A 21,967-nucleotide genomic window follows, 5' to 3' on the forward strand; every position below is an offset into this window, starting at 1 on the left:
TAGTAAACAGACATCTACAGGATAATTATAAAACATAATGTGATATAATAACATAAAACAAAAACTAACACAATGGACTTGAACAAAACAAACAAACAGAAGGAAAATGGCTCAAGAGAAGGCAAAAGAACCAGAGAGCCACCCTTTTGCACACAAGGAATACCATAAAAAACAAAACTGGAAGCTATAATAAATATGCAAAAGTCCTGGTGCAGCTCCTGTGGAGCCCTGTCTATGCTGCCACAGTCTGTGTGAGTTCATATGTCAAAAAGCACCATTTCAAGTCAATCAAATTTTCAGCATGGATGGTATGAGGACCCTATCAAAATACCTATGGGTATTGATGGTTCCTGAGAGAGGAAGGGTTGCTTTTCTTTAAGGATATGACCTCTGGTAGGTTGCTCACACACAATCAGGCTGTGTGACTCTATTGTAAATATTTATGATTATAGAGATAGATTTCTGTTGTTCTCAACTTGGGTCAGGGCAGCTTCTGAGTTGGTGGTGTTAAATCAGAGAATCACAACTTGTCAAAGTACTGAGTATAAATAACTTGAGTGCTCAGCTGTGAACAGGACATCTATGTCAATCACCTCTGATATGGGATGCCCTTCTGTGTATTGTGAATACATTTTGTTACCTTTGGTTAAAAAGGAAGCTGATTTGGCCAATAGCCAGGCAGAATAGTGCCAGGTGGGAAATCCAAGCAAAGATACAGGGAAGAAGAAGGCAGAGTCAGAGAGACGCAATGTAGCCACTGAAGGGTAAGATGCCAGAACATTACCAGTAAGCCATGGCCATATGATTACACAGATTATTTAAAATTGGTTAATTTATAAGAGAGATAGCCAATAATAAGCCTCAGTCATTGGACAAACAATTATATTTAATATTATCTCTGAGTGATTATTTCATAAGTGGCTGCAGGCACATTTGAGCAGGAGAGAAACCAGTACAAGGGGACCAGCAAGACAGAGAAAATCATTCAGCTACACAACTCCCATCCAAGGTTCAGGGAATATCAAGGAAGATGCAATAGAAAGAAAATAGGAGCTGGTGGATAGAGAGGAGAGCTGTGAAATGCTGAGTACTGGCCCTGACATGGTTGACGCATATAACAATTTACAGCATCTGTGGTTATCTGTGCAAGACCTACAAAAGCTCAAGGCAGTGAAACTGCTAGCATGGCCCTCTCCTTAGAGAAAAGCTATGGGAAGTTGATGTCTGATAAAGGATTGAGAGTCACCTTCTTTTAGAGATATGGCCACTGGTGTGTTCATCCTTAGTAGATACAAATATGGGAGGTACTGTTTGGACATGGGGCTTATTAATAACAATTATGTAAATATTGCATATTTTAAGAATATGAAAAATATTACATATTTTAAGGATCGTTAAGTATCCACACCAAAGTATAAGTAGGAGATGAAATGCAAATTATCTTGATTAAGTTTTATATATATATGTGTGTGTGTATGTTGTTGTTGTTGTTAAAATGTAATATTATGGCAGTCTTGGTGGTGGATACCTTTAATTTTTAGTACTTGGGAGGCACTGATACATAAATCATGAGGAGTTCCATCCCAGGAAGAACTATATTGTGAGATGCATTCTCAAAAACAAACCAATTAAAGTCACATTAAATTCTGAAATGTGTATAAATTAATTTGTATCTCACAAAATTATTTCAAACACATTTCATTTGATGAAAATTCTTACTACCTTGATATGGTCATTATCTATCAAAAATTTGGATTGAATTATCATACTATATATACCCAAAATTATATATATATATATATATACATGTATACATACATATATATATGTATATGTATATACATATATATATGTATGTACATATATATATATATATATATAATTTAGATACAAATACATAGTATCTTTCTTTTAAATCAGATATATTTATGGAACTACAGGAACCAATGTAAAAGAATAAACTTTTTGTGTGTTATTTTAAAATGTTTTAGGTTAAGTGCCAGTAATATTATAACAAAGCAAATTGCAGGTGTTCACAGGGAGCCTGCTCATGAGACAATGTGTCTACTTTGTCCTGCTAACACTCACAACTCCTGGCCCTCCCACCACATGACCAGGACATTTCTCTGGAGCAGTGAGGTTGAGTTAATCATATTGTTAAATATTTACATTTGCATCTTCTCATTTTGTGCTGAAATTTTCTTTCCCTGATATGTGAATGTGATTTAAAACTTTTGTGAAACATTTTTTATAAAGAAGTTCTTCAGATACTTATGTTGGAATTACTATTTGACATCAGTGAAGTGGCAGCTGGACCTACCATTCCTTCAGGGATACTTGACAGGTAGTCCAATATAATAGATTGAAATGTAATTATAACCACTCTGGTGAAACCCACAGAAACAGCTGACCTGAACAAGAGGGAGCTCTTGGCCCCTAGACTGATCACTGGGAAACCAGCATTGAACTGATCCAGACCCCATAAATGTGGTTGTCAGTGAGGAGGCCTCAGAAATCTATGGGGCCTCTTGTAGTGGATCAGTACTTATCCTAGCATAGGAATGGACTTTGGAAGCCCATTTCACATAGAGGGACACTCCCTAAGCCTAGACACTCGGAGGGCCAAGGCCCTAGCCCAAAGGATATGACAGAATCTGAAGACCCCCCTGGAAGGGCTCACTGTCCCTGGGGAACAGAAATGGTATTGGATAGGTAGGGTGTTAGTGGGAGGCAGGGGAGGAGGGGAGGGAGAGGGAATAGGGATTGATATGTAAAACAATCTTTTTTTCTAATTTAAATAAAAATTTAAAGGAGAAAAAATGAAATGTAATTATAAACAGAAAATAATTAATTCTCTTACTTTGACCTATTGGAATCAAGGAAAGAACAATAAGTAAATAACAACTAACAAAATTACTGAATAACCTAGAGGCGTTTGACTTGATTTCTAGATTTGCAGAATTATATTTGAATTTGGATGTATACTGGCAAGGTGGTTGATTGCAATATATCCTACTAATTCAAGTGTTTCTTTTTCTATGAATTTTATCTGAAATTTATATTTTTTTAAAATTATTTCTCATGTTATAATATCTAAGAACATGTAAATAAAAACCAGGACCTATTTATAAATAATATTATATTCTGCATATAAAGTATATGGAAAATAGAAATGTTTAAAATGATTGTAGTGTTTGGGTTAAATACTCAGCAAATAAATTCTTGACTTAAAAAATAATAATATAAGATATAATCTAAGTATCAGAAGAAACCAACGACAGTGTCTTCATGCTGTAATGCTCAGCAGCCCCTGAAGAACAGGGCTTTTAAGATGCCTAATAATAGTGCCTCAACAGTACCTCACCTTGTGGGTTTCAATCAGTATTTTATGTGTTTTCTGAAACCATGAAAAATACTGAGACATGCAGTTGTCCCCAGTTGAATAATATGTATTATCTAGATGGGAATAGTTTCCTGAGACAACTAAAATCTACAAGCTAGCTTCATTTTAAGGAGCACTGAATTCTAATCCCCAATCTGTTCCTCCAAGTTTGACTTAAAATTCATTTGCTTATATTTTTCTTCCCATTTCTGTATCTATGAAACTGTCAGATGCTCTTGTATTAGACAAGAACTTTGAAAAATATTTCAGCTAACCAATTTCCAAAGGAAGAGAAAAGAAAGTACACAGAAATCAATGTTTTAGAAAGGGCATTCACATCAATTGCCCAGACTCCATCATTAATTTGGCTTGGGCTATTATCAGTGGAGCTGTATGTTCATCACTCCAGGAAACAAGTCAGATGCTGGTACAACAGAAAACACCCTGGTCATTTTTCTTGATCTCAGAGTGTTTTCTGTCTCATACATGAAGAGAAACAGAGACTAGTTGTTCATTCTCAGAGTCTGGAAATTTGTCAATATTCTTCCAAATAGAGATAGTTTTAAAGCAATGTATTCATCACATTGCAATATTCCCATTATCTATATTTATTACAAGTTAAGAATTCTCTCCAAATCAAAATGTCTGATTTCTCAGTTCACAGGAGCACTGTTACCTAAGCAAAGGGTTGACGATATCTCCATGAGGAAAAGTGAGGAACCCATGCTTTGAAACTATCTTATTGTTTCACTGTCCCTTCCCTTGCAATCTGCCCTTTCTTTCAATCAGCAATTCTCAAGTTTTCAATTTAGGATTTAAAGAATGAGGATAGGAGAAAAGGAGGGGAGAGGAGAACATGAGGGAGCAGGAAGGTTGAGTCAGGGAAGAATAGAGGAGAGCAAGATAAGAGATACCATATTAGAGAGAGCCTTATAGGTTTAAAGAGAAATCTGGCACTAGTGAAATGTCCAGAGATCTACAAGGATGACCCCAGCTAATGATCTAAGCAACAGAGGAGAGGCTACCTTAAATGTCCTTACCTGATAATGAGATTGATGACTAAATTATAAGCCATCCTAGAGCCCTCATCCAGCAGCTCACCTACAGATAAACACTGAACTGGAATCCAGTTGCAGAGGAAGGAGTGATGAGCAAATGGGTCAAGACCAGGTTGGTGAAACCCACAGAAACAGCTGACCTGAACAAGAGGGGAACTCATGGATCTCAGACTGATATCTGGGAAACCAGCATGGGAGACTGATTCAGACCCCCTGAATGTGGGTGTTAGTGAGGAGGCCTCAGAAACCTATGGGGCCTCTGGTAGTGGATCAGTAATTATTCCTAATATATGAATAAACTTTGGGAGCCCATTCTACATAGAGGGATACTCTCTCAGCCTAGACACATGGGGGAGGGTCTAGGTCCTGATCCAAATGATATGACAGACTCTGAAGATTCCCCCATGGAAGTCCTCACCGTCCCTAGGGAGTGAAAAAGGTATCAAATAGGGAGTTAGATGGGGGCAGGGGAAGAGGGGAGGGAGAGGGAACTGGGATTGACATGTAAAACAAACTCGTTTCTAAATAAAAAATGAAAAAAAAACACTTATAGTTCAAGAAAACTAACTTTGAGCATTATTCTCCATTATTTTGAACATTCATTCTTACTTTTTTTGGTAGAAATTGAAATGATACCTTTATTGACTTTATGCTCATGATTTTCTTTTCTTGTCACTGTGACCAACTGCACCACTAGAAGAAATTTAACAGAAGAAGCATTTCATTTTGAGTCAGTTTGATCATGCAGTCCATCATGGCAAGGAACATAAAACAGTAAGCTGTCCTTGGCTGTGGTGGCAAGTCCTATCTCCCTAGAAAGAGATAGGAATATGTGAGGGTATGTGCTGTAATCCATGAGACCTACCCACCCACACCAATCCACTTACTTTGGCAATACATTTCCTCTCAAAGTTCCACAGCCGCCCCAACAGTTCAAAGAACTCACCACCAATTACTCAAACACAAGAGTCCCTGAAGTCTTTCCCACATTCAGTTGGGAACAGAATCAACAGTGTAATTAAGGATATTGTGTCCTTTGAATATATCTTTCAGTTCTCAGCAGAAGAGGAAATGCTGTATTCCCAACCACATATCTCTTTAAGGCATTTGTGTCCACCCAGGATTGTTCCCATTTACTTCCTACCATATCACTGTCTCTCATTCCCATTGCAAACACAGAGACCTCTTTGAATATTTACTATCTCTTACCATCAGCTTTAACAATATATTGTGTATTGATTGCTTGTAGAATTCCCTGAAGTTCTCATGTCTAACTCTCCTGACAGTGCAAATTAGTCTACTCTAGTAGCTTATGTAGACTCCTCCAGCTCATTTCTAAGATATGAATGAAGACTCCCATCTACTGTTCAACACATTCCTTTAGGTAAGAAATTATATAGGTTGAACAAGCTTTCTGTCCAGCTGACTTAGAACTTTTTGGGTAAGTGTATATTTTTAAAGTTTGTCAACTGAGAATTAAACACCCACATACTACACTATACATTGCAAGGATAGTCTGAAGGGCTTTTCATTGGTTCTATCATGGTAACAAGGTTCTATTACCTTTGCCTTTATGGGGATGTGGTGTTGAGTTGAACTCTAGGTATGTAGTTGATCATTTGTGCAGAAATAAAATACCAGTTTGACAATTCCTGGGTGGTTTTGCCAGGTTTGAATGATCATTTTTCTTTTTTTTCTTTGGAGCCTATCCTGGCACTCGTTCTGGATACCAGGCTGGCCTGGAACTCACAAAGATCCGTCTGCTTCTGCCTCTTGAGTCCTGGGATTAAAGGCATGTACCACCAATGCCCGGCTTTGAATGATCATTTTTCAATAGCCACTTTCAACATTTTTTTCTTTGTCTAGAAAAGATTGTTTGAAAGATAAAAGCAATTTGTAGATTCTGGTCCACTGAGCCACAAAAAGGAGGAAGGTTTTTAGATTACATAATCATGTAGAAATCTGAATTAAAGTTTCATCTTGGATTTGAAAATTGTATTTGAAAATCCTCTAATATGTATGTCTGCCACTGAGCTACCATACAATCCAAAACCCCACATTTTTAATGAGGTGGTAAGTTCTTACAACATCACAATTAATAGAATTTCAAATTTTCCTGAAGGAATTCTAGGCACTGCTCAAATAAACCTGTATATTTTGGTGGCCCTTTTCACAGTAAACATAAATTATGAAAATAAAGCAAGGTCAAAGTAAGTATTTTTGTAGAATGAAAAGGTGAAAAACCTCCATTGTTAAATTTTTTAGAAGTTGATAAACAAGAATATTTAATAATTTTGTTATTTTAATTTCTAACTTGAACTTTTTGCCTTTAGCATTATGATTTTAGTTCATTTACATGATGATTTTAATATATTTTATAATCATATAGAAAGATTATTCAATCCTTTTGAAAGTCAAAATTTGTTTTATTACTGAAGTTATAGGAAAATGCCTCTTTCAGCCTGTCTACTAAACACTAATAAAGTTATATAATTTTTTAGGACTTTTAGCAAATTTGTATTAGGTTTAATCATTCTTTTAATTTATAGGCTGCATGATTTCAGGTTTGAAGTTTCTTCACGCTCTCATTCATCAGTCTCTGTTTTGTAAGTTTAGTAACATATTAATTATTCTCATGTTTTCTTATCATTGTCAATAGTCAACATTCTGTCCAGGAGTTTCATTATTTCTGGCAACAGGCTTTATCTGGCCAAATACTATTCAGCCTGACAACTGGAAAAATAAAAAAGATATCTGTTTAATAATGCCAATGAATGCCAGAGAATGAACTACTTCTCATCTATTTCACAAAACAGTCAAGAAAGCACACAACAGTAAAGATCAATCCATTTCTCTAGACAAAAATTATTTGAAAAGGAAAGGTAGTGGCTTGTTCACTCCTATGTTCCTGGGAAGAGACACCATGAGCACAACAACTCTTATTTAAGAATGCTTATAATTGGCGCTTACTTACAATTTCAGAAGTTTAATCCATTATACCATTGTGGTGAGGGTAGCTACAGGCAGACATATATGGTGCTGGAGAAGCAGCTGAGATTTCTACATTCATATCCACAGGCAGCAGGAAAAGAGTCTCTAGCTTGGCATAGGTTTTTGAAACCTCAAAGACTACCCCTAGTGATACACTTCCTCCAAAAGGGCCATACCTTCAAATCCCTTTAAGTCTTTCAAAAAATGCCACTCCCTTTTAACTAAGTATTTAAATACATGACCCAATGGGGGCCAGTTTAATTCAAACTACCACAAGGAATAAATGTAGTTTTGGATTATGAAAGTAAGAAGTAGAATTAATATACACATAACTGTATGACTGTTGTCCTACATAGTATTTTCAACAATATGAAAGAAAAATCAACAACTCTCTTATACTTTATAATTTTTCAGTATTTGAGAGATTACTTTAAATGTGCCTTTGAATAAGCAAATCATATTTATCATATTTACTCTAATGTGAATTCAAAGGAAGATATGCAATTAACATATATTTATAATTTTGCTTATTAATTTTGATATAACACAAAAATAAAAAAGAGAAAACATTGTCTTATAGCCGTGATTGGATATTTTGTAAGAAAACTACACAAACTGATGGGTTGGTTTAAGAAGAAGGAAATACATTGAATGTAGCAGGTAGGCAGTGAGGAACAAAGAAAATTCACTGCTTCCTGGGAGGAGTAGAGTTGGGAATGTGGACAAAATCAATTTGACTTGCACATTTTTTGTAGTATTTTCTTGCTGTTATTCACAAGCATTGGTACACTCCTGGAATTCAGTCAATAGAGAGCCGATTCAGAATAGAGGCATATCCAAACATGGAGTAAAAAGAGACATTGCCTCATCTACTTGGAGTTGGGGCACCAAATTATCTTAGCATAGAATGTAACAAGAATGGTGCTGTAAAAAATAATTGGTGTTGTTTCGGGAATAAAACAGTTGTGTTACATGATTTCATATGATTAGGAACTATATTCACTTTTGTCTTATTAAAAGGAGGAATACTTCAATATTATAATATCTTAGATTCTGTTATCACAGTTAAAAAACTTCATAGAAAAAACCTGATTGATTTCTATATTTTTATAGATATAGAATATTTCATATAAGGAAATTATATATAAATTTAACATACGAAACAATTTGCTGTCTAGAAATATGTGGTTTCACAACTATTTCTACTTCATTTTCAATTTGGTTAACAGTATGCTTCTGTGATACTTTCCATATGAGGTGAATTTATAGTTTACTTATTGAAGGATTTAAAATTAATGAGAAAGAAGATAACACAATAAATAAATGACCTTGTTTCTTGTATGCTTTCCATACACGACATCATTTATTCTATTTCACTGCTAGTTTCTTCCTCTTTGTTTATAGATGCATTTTTGTTTCAAGATCTACCGTAAAGAAGAGTTTAAAGTTCAAACAAGTCCTTGTTTCTACTCTATTTTTACTTTTCAATGAATTGTTTTGTGATCTCTGGTAATATAAGATTATTTTACATGTTATCCCAGGTCCCTCTCCCCCCCCCCCGGACCCCCAACTAACACCCTTCCTATCCATACCTTTTCTGCTCCTCAGGGAGGGTGAGGCCTTCCATAGGGGGTCTTCAAAGTCTTTCATATCCTTTAGGAAAGGGCCTTGGCCAACCCCCTTGTGTCTGGGCTCAGGGAGTATCCCTCCACATGGGATGGGTTCCCAAAGTCCATTCCTATGCTAGGAATCTACTACAAGGGGCCCCATAGATTTCCAAGGTCTCCTCACTGACACCCACATTCAAGTGGTCTGGATCAGTCCCATGCTGGTTTCCCAGCTATCAGTCTGGGGACCAAAAAATCGTGGCGCAACGGTAGCATGTCTGACTCCAAATATTGTCTTTTAAAATGTTAAATAAAACAGCACTTTTGTTCAGAATTATTTTAAGTGTCTACAACTAGTCTAGATTCTTCCCATTTCCATAAAATATCAACATCTCTTTTTGTCATGTTTGTTGATTTTTGTTAGCTTTCTTTCTTGCTTGCTTAAGACAGGAACACCATGCATTTGGGACCTTGTAACAGACAATAGGAATCTTCAAATAGAATATCTACCAAAAAAGAAAAAAGACATTTAAGCAGAATAAAAACAATAAGGCTTGCCAAGTGCATATGCATGTTTTGTAACCAAAATAAGAATTACTAATCTTTTAGTAAGTATTTCAGGCTCTTGAGCTAACAGATTAATGTGTCTAGTATCTGCTGGTCAGCTAGTTTGTTTGTCACAGTGTGGTAATTCCTGAAGTTTTAAAGGAGCACATTGAGTACCTGAAGATACTAACAATATTAAATGATGATTCAAAGATATCTTTTCATATCTGATCATTAAGATACTTAAGAATAACTGGCACTATATTGCCCAAGCGTTGCTGTGTATAAACATAAAGAAGATTAAAGCAAACAGTTATGATATTCTGGTTGGGAGCTGACTCCCACATTGACTCCCCCACCATATACAGTTTGAGACTTGATTTCTCTGCCAGTCAGAGATACTCTTCCAAATATTGATAGGCAGAGTTCCAGTGCAATCAAGCCAAGGATATATTTATTTATATTATTGTAGGGACAAGAATAGACAGAACTCATTATTTTTTGATAGTCTTCTCTGATTGGCTCCAAATTTTGCCTTATTTATATAAATCTGGATACTCCAGAATTGCAATAGAAAAAAAAGATGAGAGGTAGACACAAAAGAGAAAAGGAAAACTCCATGGAGACTTATCAAGATATGGAGACTCGTACCTGCCAAACCCTCGAAGTCCCAGACTCTAAGTTTTTTTCCACAGTGATTTGGAGCCTTCAAGTCCTGCCAGATATGGCAGAAGTGACAATTTTACCATTCCTATGTGTATGTAACCTTCTTTATGCTGACTTTCTCAGTGAGGGTCTGCTCTCAAGTGACACCCAGAAGCCCTCTGAGAACTTTAAGCTGTGACACTTCTCAGAGCTGTAAGGCTCTCACCTAGTATCCTGCTGGTACTTAAATGTCAAACATGCTGTTTGTTTTGTGAAATCCCAGGCGGCAATCTGTTTAATGTTGTCTAAACCATCTCAGTTTATTAGTCCTGTTAGTAAAAAAAAAGTACCACCAATTTGTAATATTACTCACTCTTGTACTACTCCATTCTCATTTTATTTAAATTAAAAAACAATCTTATTTTACAATAAATCCAGTTCCTTCTCCCTCTAATCCTCCCATTGCCCCCACCAACTCCTCATCCCAACCCCCTCATCCACTCCTCAGAGAGGATGAGGCCTCCCAGGGGGGTGATCAAAATCTGTCACCTTTGTGGCAGGACTGAGACCCTCTCCCCTGTATCTAGGCTGAGAGAGTGTCCCTTCATAGGGAATGGGCTCACAAAGCCCATTCATGCAGTAGGGATAAACACTGGTTTCAATGCCAGAATCCACATAGACTACCCAGGCCTCCGAACGGACGTCCATGTTCAGGGAGTCTGGTTCAGTTTTATTCTGGTTCTCCAGCTGTCACACTAGGTTCTGTGAGCTCCTACTTGCTCAGGTTAGCTGTTTCTGTAGGTTTCCCCAGCATGGTCTTGACTCCTTTTCTTATCCCTCCTCCCTCTCTACAACTGGATTCCAGGAGTTTGGATCAGTGGTTAGCTGTGAATCTCTGCTCTGCTTCCATCAGCTACTTTGAGGAAGATGAGACAAGAGCCAGGTTGATGACAGGAGACATACTACCCAACCATTTCACTAGTAATGCAAAGAAAGTGGTATTCAGCACTACAAATTGAAGCCACTAGATGCAGTTAGATGTCAGAGATACATCAATTCACTTGTAGGTTGAGAAAACAGATGGGTATGTTTTACAGACTGAGGGAGTGTTTCTCCTCTTACTCAGGTTGAAACCCTAGTGTGCTGCATTTGGAGATTTTCTATGTGAAGATACAAATGAGATCATAAGTGTATTATCATTGTCTAATAGGATTCATCACTTTATATTAAGAAGGTGACTTGTGGTGTGTGTGTGTGTGTGTGTGTGTGTGTGTGTGTGTGGTAATAAAATACCCTGACAAAAAGAAGAAAGGGTATTTTAGTTCACAGTTCCAGGATATGGTCCACTAGGGAAGGCATATGCTTTACTAATCCTGTCTTTTAAGGTGGGAACCGAATAACACCTTGTTAGAAACAGCAGAACCATGAGAGACAAGTAAGGGTTTTACCATATGAATAATAGACAATGTATTGGAGATTATTTTTTCGACAAAATATGTTTTGCTATTAAAAATAGAGAAGGAACAAAATAAAATATTAGGGATTAAAAGAATGCATTAACCAGTGAAAAGATTTAGTATTGACTCACAGAATAAACACAAAAATGTGGACTCAAAAGAAAATATTTCTGTAATAATAGAGATCATTTGACTTTTCTATTTTTTGTTTAGAAATAGACATACCATAATACACACCCTACTCTCCCACAAATAATTACATATTTTCAAGAGTCAGATTTTGAAATCACATCATAAGAGCTAGTAAATCATATACATGTGACAATTATTTTATATGGAAGAGCATAAATGAGGAAAGCTTTTAAACCCATAGGTGAAGTAAACTATGGTTACAGATAGGTCCTTAGAGGGGAGTATCTCACCATTGCTGCAGGGTTTTTACCTGAACCCTCCAACCTCGGAGATGGGCTTAATTAGAGACAAAAACACATGTAGTCTTAAAAACAGAAACTCATGTTAGTTTATCTGGGATAGTTTCAAATTTTGAATTTCTACATTTAGAAGGCAAATTTTGTGATCTGAAAAATTAATAAGACTATATATATATGTATATATATATATATGTGTGTGTGTGTGTGTGTGTGTGTGTGTGTATAAAAGAAGTACATTTTAGATATGACAATCTTGAGGAACATGGTTAATGAAGATCAATAAAGATGAAGAAGAAACACAATACTCACACTCTGAGTTTACTATGATGAAACAAAACAAACAAAAACATTGAAACACAGCTGAGGACTTTTGAACAGAATCGTGTTCTCTGTGCCACTTACCAGCACACTGATAAACTTAAATGCCAAGGCTGTAACTATATCAGCTTGGAAAGCAGTGAAAATCATGGTGTAGAAGTTGGCAACTGTAGAAACTGTGTTAACCAGACAAGAAAAAGGAAACTAGAGGATAAAGGTAAAATGCAACAAATCAGAGAAGTGGGCAAATGAAGTACTCGGGTGGTAGGTAGCAAGAGTGTGCCCCTTGATAAGTCAGACACTTTTGATTATGAAATATAGAAATGAAGATACGAAATCATTTATAAATTAGTCAAAACCATATTTAAGAAGGATAATAATGAAAGAACAGAGGATTATGGGACTGTGTATAAAGTTCTCCAGGACTATAAAAACTGAGCTTGCCCAAGTGTAATGCATCAAAGAAATGCAAACAAAGAAAAACAGAGCATGTTCTGAAACTGAGTGATGTGGAGTGAACAACCAGCAGTCAATAGGGCAAAGGTCTCTTTATTCGTACACACCAGCCAAGCGCAGGTCAAGCATGCCAGGGCAGCAAGGCCAGAGCAAGGAGGAGGGAGCTGGGAGAAGGGCCAGAAGAAGGGATCATCCACATGTCTGCAGTCCCTTAAGAACCCTTCCCGCCCGAATCACCTTAGACTTCCCCTCACCACACTCTCAAGGGCGTGTTCCTGCACACCTGTCCAGGCTACTAGGAGGCAGAGCTACAGTGTCTCCCTACAGAGTGACTATAAATAAAAGAAGCTGCAGATTCATGTGCCCTAAGTTTACAAGAAAGCACTCAGCAATATCCAGGTGCAAACCACCTTGGCATTGTAGTAAGACATAAATGATTAGGTATTACAAATTCAATAATTGGTTTTGACCCTAAATGATAAACAGAAATGTGATGTGGGAAGGTGAGATTTGTGTGAACTGTATTTTTTAAACTTTGTATGAGCAGAGCTATCCTTAGTAACTATCAAGCTACATGTGACTCTGCTTCTTGATGCATAATGGTGAGAGATAGAGGCCAAAAAGGAAAAGCCACCCTTTATAGATGACACCACTACACACACAACTGAAGCTACCCACAAGTAAATATAATATTCTTTATATTCTAAATGAAGAGCAGCAATGAAGGTAAGTGAATAAACCTCTTGAACCACCAGGGTGTCCTTTAAAATTATGTTTTACATTGTATGTTAGCTTGGCCTTCAGGCTGTTTTTATTTCTTTGTTCTGCTATAAAATAGAGGTAATGCTGTTTATCTTTGACTGGGTTGTTATAGATAATCAGTGTGAGGATGTCACACAACCTGACACTATGTGCTTAATAAACAGAACACTCTCACCATCACCACCGCAACAGTTATTGAAAATAAACTGTGAAAAACAATGGAATATAGCCCCCCTCATACAGCTGCCATATACTTTTACAAATCCTACTGTGAAGTAAAAAATAATACACTAAGGACTCTATGCCTGTCACTGAATTGGCCAGATATGAAAAATCACTGCCAGTCTGAAGCCATGCATATATTGATAAGTTTGTTTCACAGTGTAACTTGCATTCTTTCAAACCTTGCTTTGAAATATCAGTAAATGTCTATGGATAGAGGACAATAAGATGCAGTCCACCTATTTCCTGCACATCTCTTTCCATTCTGCAGATCTTGAAGTAACTAAATCAAAAGCAGAGGAAACTGAAAAATTACTAGATGGCATAAAGTTTATTGGAAATTCAAGATATTAAGTTTCCCATTAGGTACAGAAATTGGAGATGCATGATCTAAATTAATTTTGTATCCATGAATTTTATGTATTATAAAAATGAAAATCATCATATCTGGTATATAAATTACCATATATTAAAACCAACTAGGGAATATGCTGCAATAAGCATAGGAAGGCAGAACAGAAAATTGTGTTGCCATGGGAGAAAAAGAAGCCTTCAAGGTGTGCAGATGTAAAAACTTCTTGGAATATTAATGGAAAAAGTTGAAAAAGAACAAAGAAAAAAGATTTTTAGAACAAACTTCAGGGTACTTTGTGAGCTCTGGTCACAAAGACAGAAATAGGAACTAGAAATTCTAGAATATTCCTTAGAGGGAGTGTACAATATTCTATCATGAAGGACAAGAATGTTAGTCACAAGGTTGGTGATGGTAATATGAATGTATAGAAACCATATGGAAGGAGTAGATTAATAGGTAATTTCTCCACAGATCTGAGGATGTTACCATTTTAAGATTGGAAAAGGAGCTATGTCGACTGAAATTGGCCCTGAGCATAATCTAGTTGTTGAACTCCTGTGTCTAATACAGCCTCACTGGAGCTATCTGTCTTCACTGAGTTGGTAGACTTTTGGCTTCTCATTGTACAAGACACACCTATCTCAAGAACTGCATTTATATGTCTTTCCTGTAGGATGATTCCACAGTGTCTCTTAATATGATGCTGTGATGGAAAAGGGTTAATTCCAGTAGTCTAAGTAGTGTTACAAATTTTCTTAGGGTAGCTGAAAAACACTGACCATCACTGAAGACATGAAATGTGGTACTAATAATGTGGCTTGTATCCATGGAGCTGAGAACTTTGAAATTTGTATCACCTACCAAGCATTGCTTATGATAACCATGGAATGACATGTGCCTACTCTCAGGGAAGCTCATTTTCTTTGGGGCCCGTATAAGAATGTGATGGTTAACCTTGGTTGCCAATGTGGCTGGACAATAGGACGAGTATGAAATATTCCAGTGAAGATGTCCATGGAAGCTTTTCTTGAGTAGATTATTTGGAATAGGAAGATCTACTCTAAATATGGAAGTTCATTCTGCCAAATAAAAGGGGGACTGAATGGATAGCTTGGCATTTTGGCTCCCTGCCTTTGCTTCTCACTGGACATTTTATTTACCCTATTGCTACCTTTGCTGCTCTTTCTGCTGCAGCTGCTGTATCCCTTCCCTTATTCCAGAACTCAGTGTCTTTGAGCATCCATAATGGATGATCAGTGGTTCTTCAGAAACCCTGCAGGGATTCAGTGAAATATTAGGGATGATAAGGCATCCAATCTCTTGGGTTGAGCAGGCATGAAACTCAATCCAGCCACTGTTGAAATTAATCATACAATTAAAAAGCTAATGAAGTGAACCGTGTGTGTGTGTGTGTGTGTGTGTGTGTGTGTGTGTGTGTGTGTGTGTGTGTATTTTATTGGTTGTGCTCCTTAGAAAATCCTGACTAATGCACATTGCTAGAATGTTGGGGCCCAGCCACCTCAGGGGTGTCTGTGAGTTGTTTTCCAGCATAACCACAGGTACCTCCTGTTTTTCTAGTCCTCACCCACTAACATCCTGTTGTGAACCTTTCTTGTTATTGAAACATTATGTCTTGCCCCCATCCCCTTCTTGCTTCATTGGCCATGGGCAGGGGCTGTGGTTTCCTTGTTTATGATAGGGTGTGGGAGTGCATTCTGCTAGTGGTAATGTTTTTCCATCTCCTCTTGTATATAAACTGCTGGCTGCAATGAACTGGTTCTGTTCTTCAGTCACTGCCACTGGCGCCAGTGACACTAGAATATATTTTCTTTTTTATTTAAATTAGAAACAAGCTTGTTTTACATGTCAATTCCTGTTCCCTCTGCCTCCCCTCCTCCCCTGCACCCACCAGCCCCCCTCCCATCCCTTTCTGCTTCCCAGGGACAGAAGGACTTCCATGGGAGATCTTCAAAGTCTGTCATCATTTGGAGCAGGATCAAGACCCTCCCGGTGTGTCTAGGCTGAGAGAGTATCCGTCTATGTGGAGTGGGCTCCCAAAGTCCACTCATGTACTAGGGATAAACACTGATCCACTACTAGAAGCCCCATAGATTAACTAGACCTCCAAACTGACATATTTTCATGAGCAGGATGATATTAATACCCATACTCACAATTCCATTCTGAGATGCTTGTGTTTGAGACAGAACATCTCATTCAGGCTGTAATTTGAGCTGACACCATTTTTTCAGCATTCCCTGTTGTGAGGCATCCTTAGCAGTTATTTATTAGACACTTTAATGCTGTCACTATATTGTATTTTTTTTATCTTCAAGGAGCCTTCCATCTCTAATCATCATCTTTTTGGTACCTTTGTGTCCTCTTTGGTAATGGAGCGCTGCCTAATTATTATGGTTGTTATATCATCTTGTAATACCATGCAGTGTCACAAACACTTTTCTCTATTTTATAATGTGAAATTCTGAGAGCAAAGCCTTTATCTCATTTTTTAGTATTACCTAGTGCAAACTCTGGAAGGCAGTTTTTACAATTTGTATAATATTGGCAATGTCAATACTGTTGTACTTTATACTGCATTAAATCAAGCTACTATTATAGTGAACTTTTATGCAAACTTTCCAGAAAATGTGCTTTAAATCTTGCAGGAAATTTTCTGTGCTTCCTCATCAGGGTTTTATAAATATATGCAGAACAACACAACACTACAAAGAAAAGAATCTGCTTTTGCTTCAAGTATGTTGTCAGTCAGTTTCCAAAGATTCTGCCACACATGGTTCTTGAAGTTTGATTATTCTGTTTGATACTTGTGGACTGAACCTGGAAAATAGAGCTTAGAGTTAAGCTTCTTAGCCTCACCATAGATCCATTCCTCCCTGCTACCTGCTTAAAATGCAGTGTAAGCGGGAGGTACAGCATAGATGTGTCTTCCAAAACTCAGGTTGAGAATTCGTTGCCAATGTAGTAGTTCTAAATGGTAGGGTTGAGTGGAAAGTGTTTAAGTCATTCAGTTTCCAAATTATTAAATGAATTTATGCTATGTATTATTATGTGATGTTCTCTGACATGTCATGACGCACCAAGAAACCATCCCTAAATGTGGTTTTTCGGTCTTGGATGTTCCAGCCTCTGCAGGCAAAAGAATTTTTTTAAATAAATTATGCAGTCTATCTTACATCTTATAGCATCAGGAAGCAGACTAATACAGCAAAGATACAATTATATGAAGAAACAGTGTGACTAATATGTAAATAGACCATGTGTTAATGTGGTGCTTCATGAATTAATAAAACAACTAAAACAACACAGGACAGAAATAACTCTTAATTCATTTGTAGTAACTTGCACCATTTTAAAAGGAATACTATACCCATTATTTATTATTTTTTAATCCCTTTCCCCAACAGTAAACAACAATCAATTTTTTCAAACTCCCTCAGAGTTCCCTTTTTAGGATATTTAATAAAAAAGGAATATGGTCTTTATTATAGTCTTCCATAATTTAGCAAAGATGGTCATTTTTTGGCATTCTTTGACATTTTGTTCCTTCTTAAACTTAAATAACATTCCTTTACATGAGCATACTACATTCTATTGAAATTCAGTGGTTTAATAGAAATTACATATTTTCCACTTTTTAAAATTAAGGCAACTATTTTATAAACATTTCAAATGATTTCTCATCTTAGCAGTTAATTATTTATATTGTTGGCTTGAGTGGTGGATTTTCTTTATCAGAAAAATCATATATCTGAATTAAAAGTACTCAACTAGCTTTTCATCTACTTTCATTTGGGAAGAACAGCTATTCAAGGAAGCTATTCTTCTCCAAGTTTTCAATTATATTTCTTCTTTGTTTTTAAATTACTAATGTTTAAAAATCAGACTGTGGGTGTGTTGGAATTTAATAGGAAGAAACAGGGGTATGACTGGGGATCTCCAGGGTTGCTGGAAGAAAGACTGAGGGAATAGTGTTATTGATAGTGGCTCTGCTCTTTCCTTTGCATGGCTTCTCTGGAGACATATAATCATTTTTATACATCAGACTCCTGTGGGACATCACTTTCTGAATGTGATTAGTTTATTCCAGAAGTATTTAAGGAGACAACGACAATTCTTTTGCCCATTTTTTTCTTCTTGTTGAAGATCACGCTGTCACTTTAGTCAGAATCAAAGAAATACCGCAGGTTTTCCAATTAGTGATTTTTCATTTTCTCCTGATAGCATCCAAAATAAATTAAGCCCATGAGCCGATCTGAAGTTCACATCAAACTCCTTACACAGCAGCAGTTAAATAACTTCAAATGCATCCCTGGGGTTCCTCCTTAGTTGAATTAACAACCCACGTCTTATCATATAGTCTTTCAAGAGGCAACAAAGATTACCCTCTAACACTTTTACTTCCAGGACTGTTTCTAAAAGGCAGTATCTATAAAAATATACTAAAAGACTATCGCTAAAAGTTGGTTCATCATCTCTAGTCCCAGAATTTCTAATTGCACAAGTCAGAGAATTCTGCCTTTCAGTGAGCCATGAAGGAGATTCTGAATCAAGAAAGAGATACACAGACATCCACATCCTTTCTTGCTAGACACCTGCCTTGGGAGATGAGTGCCCCCTTACAGAATTAGAAGTCTCTGTTTTTCTTTGACTTTTCTATTAGCTTCCCTCATCTTCCTGTTTAAAAATAATAATTAAAAGCAAGTCATCAGAGCATTGTTAAGCAATTTATATCCTCCTTTCTCTCCCTGTCTGCCTACAAATTGTATGTTTGTTTTTTCATTTAAAACGGTTTTCTCATAAGAAAAATTTTGATCATATTTTTTCTTATCTTCCATCTTCTGGTAGATCCTCCCCACATTCCTGTTCACAAAAGTCCACAATTTTCTCTCTCAATAAGTAGATAAATAAAATAATGAAAGTCAAAATAAATAAAACTACAATAAGAAATGTTCAAATGAAACAAAACATGAGTTTTTCCCTATTCTATCATCTTTGGTACATTTTATCTCATTAATTAAATATTTGGAATTGAATTAATTAATTAATCTCCCAATTTCTATTGACTTCATAACATCATCCATGGTGTTTCCCTTTTATATTTCTGACACACACTTGGATCTGCACACAGATTTGTTGTGCTTCTCCAGGTTGTCTGGGAGTAGTGAGTTTTGTGTTTTCTGGCTCTCAGCACTGTGGCTCTCCTCCTCTCCTTTCACCAGCTCCTTCCTTCAGAGTGAATATCTGGTAATCCACAGAAGCAGAACAATTTGCTGAACCATGTATGTTGTTTCAGGTTTCCCGACACTTGGGGCCACTTTTTTCCATCCACATATTTATTTTAAATGTAAATGTTAGCATACTATGTTAAAAGTCATGGCGTTGATGATTTATTTTCTTAGAAATACTCTGTCCTTCACTTTCTCCTCTGACATCTTCCCACCTCCCTCCACCTTCTCTTTTTATACAGAAATATTAAATATGGCTTTATAAATGTGCAGTGTACAATTAAAGTACAGAAAGGGATTTTTTTCTATACCATGTGGAGCTAAATTTTTTTTAAAAAACTCAAGTGAGCTAGATCTTAACCAGAATATCTTGATGTCACCCTGTGAAACCCTAAGCAGAGCCTAGTCATATTTGGCCATATATACAACCTGTCAGTGTCTAGGATGTTACAGATGGGATTTCATTTTAGCTAATACAAAATGAAAATACTTCCTTACTCTTCTGTGGCCTCCCCTGAAAGTTATCCGTATTATAAATTCTAATGCTGGAGGATCTTGACTTAGCATCAGACTGTCAAGCCAGGTCTTCAGAGGACTGATCACAGGCTGTAAATGGTGGCAACTGTTTTGATAAAGAAACAAATGATGAGCACTGAGTCTCCCTCTGTGAATATCTGGAATATCTATCCTTGCTTGTGCTCAGTCATGCTTTAATAATTGCTTCTCTTTATTGAATTGATGCCTAAGGGAATATTCACGGCCATGCACCTCATCCTGTTCCAAAGAAGAAAATGTGAGTACTAATTTTATATAGTTAGTACTTTTCATTTTCTACTTTCTAGTTTGTTTAATCTTACATATTTCAAATTCTATTTGGAAGGGCTGGAATTTGAGGTGGCAGACATATCACCTGCTGCCAGGACGGTGGGCTTGATCTGGTAAACCATGCAAAATGAGGTTAACTTCAATGAAGGAACAACATTCCAAATCAATCTGTTATATGAGAAGTCAGAATGTTTTACCAAAATGTGCAAGAGTTCTCATTTTCATCAGTAGAACAGCTGGAGGCAACTTAAGATAACAATATGTGTCTGAGGGAAGACAAATGCTTTAAAAACATCAAAGAAGTCTCATATATTAGAACTGATATAATTATCTTTACTTGTACCAATGATATAAAGACATCATACCAGAAAATTAGGTGATGTGAAGGAGGTCTGTCAACTTATGGCAGGATCTCTGCATACAGCTTAGAAAAATGGTGTATTATAATGCTAGATTTTAGTATTTGAAAAAATAATAGACCCCACATTCATAAGATGAGATTAATGGGATTAGGCAGAAATTTTTAGTAGAATATCCTTATTAATTCATTGTGAAGTTTATACAATGCATTTGGGTCACATCTATCCCAAATATTCCCCTAAATTCTCAAAGATCCACCCTCATCTCATTAATACTATAGTTTCTGTCCTCATTTTAATTTTGCATGATTTCTGTGTCTTCAATATGTACATTTTCTCCTTTATTTCTACTTAACATTATGTCTTTAGAAGGACTTATTTACATTAAGAATTGCTTAGGGCCATGGGGGAATTAATCAGAAGGAAAGATTAACCAACATGATTGCTTAAGCTTGAGCTAAACAACAACAACAACAGTAGATACAATAAAATGTTGTGTGGTATGTGTTGGGGGTGGGGAGATGGTTCCCAACCATACACAAATACCTACAGGCAACTAAAGAGTGCTGCAAGTATGAGAAATACTTTTCCCAGGGAGGACACACCAATTGGTTATGCAATACCAAATGATTATCCTGAAAACCAAACATGCATATATATGTGTGTGTGTGTGTGTGTGTGTGTGTGTGTGTGTGTGTGTTGTGTGTATGTATATGTGTATATGTATATATATGTATATATTTATATGAATATATGTATATGTATATATATGTATGTGTATAAACACATACACATAATATAATAACGATTAATGAAAAAAGAGACCACAAATTTGACAGAGAGCAAAAGGGGGTATATGGAAGGATTTAGGAGGGGAAAAATAAAGGGGAAATTATGTAATTATGTTCTCAAAATCTAAAAGAAATATTTTTTGTTTACCTTGCTTTTTGGTAATTTTTTTATTCGTTCAAATTAGGAACAAGTTTGTTTCACATGTCAATCCCTTCTCCCTCTCTTTCCCTTGCCCCCCCACCCTTCCCCACCTACCCCCAACCTACCCCACAGCCCATCCACCTTCCACTCCCCAGGCAGGGTAGGGCCCTCGATGGGGGCTCCCCAATGTCCACCACATCATCCTGGGCTAGGCCTAGGCCCTCCCCCATGTGTCCAGGCTAAGAGAGCATTCCTTCTCATGGGATGGGCTCTCAAAGTCACTTCTTGCACCAGGGAAAAATACTAATCCACTACCAGCGGCCTCCTGGAATGCAGAGGCCTCCTCATGGACATCCATGTTCAGGGGTCTGGAT

This window comes from Cricetulus griseus, assembly GCF_003668045.3.
Source record: "Cricetulus griseus strain 17A/GY chromosome 1 unlocalized genomic scaffold, alternate assembly CriGri-PICRH-1.0 chr1_0, whole genome shotgun sequence".
NCBI classification, from domain to species: Eukaryota; Metazoa; Chordata; class Mammalia; order Rodentia; family Cricetidae; genus Cricetulus; species Cricetulus griseus.